This window comes from Coffea arabica, chromosome 5c, assembly GCF_036785885.1.
Source record: "Coffea arabica cultivar ET-39 chromosome 5c, Coffea Arabica ET-39 HiFi, whole genome shotgun sequence".
Classification (NCBI taxonomy): domain Eukaryota; kingdom Viridiplantae; phylum Streptophyta; class Magnoliopsida; order Gentianales; family Rubiaceae; genus Coffea; species Coffea arabica.
The window spans coordinates 7,486,648-7,492,647 of NC_092319.1; positions in this window are offsets into that span (position 1 = coordinate 7,486,648).

The following is a 6,000-nucleotide window of genomic DNA, read 5'->3' on the forward strand; positions in this document are numbered from 1 at the left end:
TTTATTTTTAGCATAAGATTTTCTCAAACTTTTATGCATTTTAATCATAAGAATTTTCACATCATCATCTTCATTATCTTCATCACAAGAAGAGTGATAAGAACTTACCTCATCTTCTCCAACGGCCATTAGTGCCATTTGGGCCAACTCTTCTTTTTCTCTTTTTGAATTGCATTCATCCCATGTAATTTTGCAATCTCCTCTTGAGCATCTCTTGTTGAAGGTCTTCTTGGAACTTTTGATGTGAGGAGTTGTATCATTGTCCACTTCCATGAATTCATTACCCATGAAGGATGGGTTATCCCCCACTTGAGATGCTTTAAAAGCTATGCCTCTCTTATACATTCTTGCATTTTCTTCCTCTTGCACTTTGAATTTCAGCTTTAATTCATAAGAGGTTAGGGTATCCACAAGAGATTCAATGGACATAGAATTTAAATCCTTTGCCTCTTCTATAGCATTTATTTTGTTTTCCCATTCTTTTGGCAAGGCATTCAAAATCTTTCTATTTTTCTCACCCAAAGAATATTCTTTTCCAAGCAATTTAAGATCTTCAATAATGTCACAAAATCTACTACACATCTTATCAACATTTTCAAGAGGATGCATTTTGAAAAATTCATATTGAGAAACAAGCAAAGATTTCTTTTGTTCTTTAATATCTTGGTTACCTTCATGAAATACACACAATTTATCCCAAATATCTTTAGCTGATTTACAACCTTTAATCCTGCTAGATTCATTTACATCTAATGCATTGTACAATATACACATGGCCTTGGCATTTAAAGAAAGGTATCTCTTGTCTTTTTCATTCAATTCTTGTCTAGTCTTTAATCTACTCAAATTGGTGGTGGAGTCAACTATTCTAGCTTCATAAGGACCATCTTCTACCACATACCATAATTCAATATAAACGGATTGTAAGAAAATCATCATTCTTTGTTTCCACATGCTAAAATGAGAACCATTAAACATAGGTGGTCTATCAATAGATTGCCCTTCGAAAAAAGAAACTTTTATGGTTGTCATGATCTTTACTCTAAGCGGTTAAGCTTGATCAAAAGAGACCAAGCTCTGATACCAATTGTAATGCCCGGTGCAACCCAATGAGTACAAACAATTTCACAATGATGCACAAAGATATATCAAATTTAAGCACAATAAAGAAAACTTAATTAAAGAGAAAAGATAAGAAATGCAAACCAAATATCAATCCAATAGCCTCTTCAATTGATGGCGATGCTAACCAAGATGTACAAGTGAAGGTTCACTCCTTCCTCACCCCAAACACACTTTGGTTGAGCCAAGGAGTTTTACAACTATTCTAGTTAACTCTCAACAACCTACACTTGAAAGATCACTCACCCAATTAAGAACTATTTTACACAAATGAGGCAACCTTCACCAAGGTTTTACCACTTCAAGTGATAGGTTCACCTTCACCAAGGTTTTACTCCTCTTAGAGAATAACCTTCACTTGAGCAACCTCACAACCCAACTTTCCCAACCCCTTATACAACCAACAAAGAATCTTTCTACTCAAAAATCTCACTTGTAAGCTTGTATTTTGTGTTGGCAAAAGTCCCTTGTCTTCTTGTGCTTTGGGGTGTTTATAGAAGGTGAGAAATGGCTTCAAAAGGCTCTCCAACGGTCAAATATTAAATGCTGTCAAAACTAGCCGTTGGCCTGTCGGACGTCCGAGACCTCCTGTCGGACGTCCGAACCCTGCGTCCAAACCACCTGTCGGACGTTCGAACCCTGCGTCCGAACGTAGGCAGAGAGTCATCAAATCTTTGCGAAATTTCTCGGACGTCCGATGCGATCGATGTGCGTCCGAGGCGTGCGTCCGATCCTTCCGGACGTCCGATGCTTCCTCACGAGCGTCCGACAGAGTTTCCTTCTTGATGTTCTTCATTCTTTCGGACGTCCGATAGCGTCCGACATGAGTGCCCTGTTTTTGCTTCTTCTTTTATGCCACAAGAATCTGTTCTAACAAATTACTCACATAAAAACATTAGCCCAAATCTACATTTTGGTTTGTTAATCATCAAAACCAAGGATTGATCGACCAAGGTCAACAGTAATTCAAGCAAAAGGATACAGATGACTCTCAAGAGCCAAGTTTCCCGTTACATTAACTTGATCCAAACCCGTTGACACTCCGTCAACGTTTAAAGAAGCAAAACCATGACCGTAGATCCCCACTTTATACCAGTTTCCATCCACCAAACATACCCCTTACTGGACCCGAACATCAAAATGAAACAGTGATTGTAATACTCGAGCATACCAGATATCAGAAATTTTAGTGAATCAGTAATAGTTTCCTCATGGTTCGTCATTCTACTTCGACCAAACTCTTGCAGGCTCGATTTGATTGACTACCAATGAGGTTTTGGGCTCAAATTTCACAGTAAGGTCATTGGATATTAGCCTCCAACTGACATCAACTCATGCACAAGTAATAGATCCAAATTTCATAGTAAACCAGTCAAATAGTCAAGGGAAATGAGTGTGATAAAGTATACCATCGTCCGGTCCAGGATGAACTAAAGTCACAGTCATTCAAGTTGTAAATTTCAAGCACAAGTAAATCGGTTAAGCAACAAGTCATGTGAGCGGTACACTCACTAGTTCAAGCAAAAATAACGTCAACAGTTCGCTTCCGGGTTATGCCCTTGATCACCGACAAACCCTAAGAATAATCAAGATAAAATATTATGGTTCAACCATCCAAAGTTTAGGTGAACCAAAGAAAACCTAAGTAACTACTAAGACAAAGATGCAAATATGGTTTTTGGAGTGAAAAAAAACATTGGGACCCAAGAACATGAATAACCAAAGAGTTTTTTTTTTCATTTCGTTTCATGGCTGGAAATTTCCAGCAGCAAAACAATGAAAAGAAACAAGGTAATGCACCTCTTTAGGTTAAGATATTCACTCCAATTCAATGTACAATTGTTGTTCAAGGTTTTAGCAAGAAAAGTCAGCAAGATTGCGTCCAAAAGACTTCCAAACTAAAGATTTTGAGGCTAAAAGGTAGCAAGGTGCAAAGCTGCCATCCAAACCAAAATTTTTCGCAGCCATGAAACAAGTACAATCATGAGGTTTTTCACCTCCCAATCTTCATAGTTTTCACTCAAATTCACGCACAAAGTCTTAACCAATGTTTGGAACAAGTTTTGGCCAAACCAAATTATGAAAAGGTTAGAAACACAACAAGGTAATAGGCTTCACTATCACTTGGCCAACAAGTGAAATTTCAGCCAGCAAATTGAAGGAAAACACCAATGAAAATCCTTCCATTTCAACCAACATTCAACACATAAATAAAGCTTATAAGTTTACCAAGCATCTTAAGCAAGTTTATCACAAAATCAGCCCATACTTGAAGGAAACAAGCTGTCCCAAAATTTGGACAGCATCTCCCCTTATTTTCTTTACTTTTCCATCCAAACTCAACACCAAATTTCATCTCAATTCAACCTCCATCACAACCACAAGTCAAAAGCTATAAAATGCACTTGATTAAGGCCACAAAACCATCCCCAAATAGCCAATTCATAGCTCAAATATCAACCACAATAAAGCTGAATTTTGGAAACCCTAAGCTGAAATTTTCAAATACATGCTGGAATTTTCCTTAAGCAAGCCAAACTAACATATAAAAACTAAATAATTCACATGGCAAAGCTACCAAGTCATGGCCAAACTCAAGCATCATATCAAAGCTGAAATTTCACCATCAAAGCTGAAAATTTTCCAATCACCTCTTAAACCATGAAATTTTTCATATAAACTACCAAAATCCAACTCTAAAACCACTAGTATGCAAGTAATAGAAGTAAAAAAGGTTTCTTGCCATAGTTACCTTGAAACCCCAAGAAAAATGGAAACCAAGTGCTTCTTCCTCCCAAATTACTCCACTAAATCCCTTAATCTTCCTTAGAAATCACCTTTTATGGAGTAGTTTGCAAGATCAATGGTTAAAACTTAAGATTCAAGCAAGAAATATGAGGTTGAAGATGAAGTTTTCTTTCCATTTTTTTCCTCAAGAAGTTCAGCCAAGCTAAGAACAAAATGGAAGGAATTTTGGTCAAAATTTGGTTTTATTAAAGGATAAGAAAGGTTGTAGTAACAGTCAAATCTCGAAGGGTTACGCGACACTTGGCTCACTAAGGTTAATCCTCATCTTTTTTTTGTCTTCTAAAGGCTAAACTATCTAACTAACCTCTAATTATCCTTTAGCACCTTATAAAATAATATCTCTTTATACAAAACTCCTCCTTATCTTCAAAAATTTATTGCACTTACCGCATTAGCGGGTCCCACTTCTATAATGCATTTCGAACTTAACATGAACTAAGTTATACAAGAAAAATGATTTAAAAACTTGTCTCACTTATAAAAATATCTAGAAAATTAAGGTAATAAAGTAAAGTAAAGAAAATGTATTTAAAGAAATAAAATAAAATAATATAAAATAAGAAAATTTTTCGAGTCCTCACAAAGTCAAATATGTGATGACCCAGAGAATTATTTTTCTCACCTCCCAACTATTTGCATTTTATTTAAATTATATTTTTACAAAGTTTGCATTCATTAAGTGATTTACTTGTTAATTGTTAAACGAGTTTCTCTTACTTGCATATTTTAACTTTCGAGTGATTAATTTCTTGAAAATTTATGATTTTGCGACTTATTAGTGAATTTGCCCATAACTCTAGAAAATATAAGTTGAGATATTAGTGAAGTTAAGAAATATTTTGAGAGTTAAAAGAAGGTTAGAAAAATTAAGGGTTGATAGTAAGAAAGTTTAAGTGGAAGACACTATTGGATACTATTCAAAGTTGACTTGGAGAAACCTTTCTTGTGGCTAGTATTTTAGATAAAAAAAAAAACAATCAAGAGATCTTCATTTCTCCTCCTTGGCTGGCCAAACTTGAGAGAGGGGGGGGGAGAGAGAGAGAGAGAGAGAGAGAAAACTTCACCCTTCTTGAAAAATTTTGAAGATACAAGCTTTCTTCCACCAACATACTTGCACCATTGGAAGATTTTGGGAGAAAGAAACTCCTAGGGGTTGATCTTGCCATAATCTTGGATAGATCTTGCTAGGGTTTGAAACTTTGAAGAGGTAAGTGGCTAATCTACTTCATTCATTTATTTTTCAAGCAACTTTGGACTAGATCTTGATGGATTTATGCTATTTATGGAAAACCTATGGTGGATTTGAAAGTTTTATGGAAGTTTAGTATTACATGCTTTAATGATTTTGGTTCACTTAAATCTTGGTATATTTGGCTAGAAATTGGTGGAATCTTGTCTCTTGATATCAAAGGGTTAATGATTGATGAAACTCTTGAAAATTTGAGTGTGATTTATGGTGGATTCTTGTCTCTTGATATCCTAGGGTTAATGATTGATGAAACCCTTGAGAATTTGAGTATGATTTATGATTATTGTTGGTGAAAATTGAAGAGTATGTATGCTGAAATTTTTGGTTTAGATGGCCAATTATCATGGGCAAAATTTTCAGCTTTACCTTCCTTGAATTTGAGGCTTGTTTGTACACTTGAACTAGAACTTTTTTAGGAGAATTGATGCTACTTGATTCTATGTATGTTGGTTAAAGTATGTTAAAAAATTTGTAGGAAAATGAGGTGGTTTTATGGGTTATCTTGTTGGAACAAGTAAGGTTGCAAAAAGCTGGAAAATGGCCTAAGATTGGCCGAAATTGTGAGCTAAAACTCCAACGTTAATTTTGTTATTTTAAAAACTGTTTTGGATGAATTTTAGCTCAAAAGGTTCTATTGGAACTGGATCTTGGTATGTATAATGATTTTGGATCCTTGTTTTCATGAAATTTTGGTCGATTTAGTTCAAGAAACCCTATTAAACTGTGATTCTTGTTTATAAGATGATTTTGGGACAAAAGATACGAATGAAAGTAATTGAAAAGTGAACTTTTGCTATGATTTGCCTGCTAGAAAACTTGTA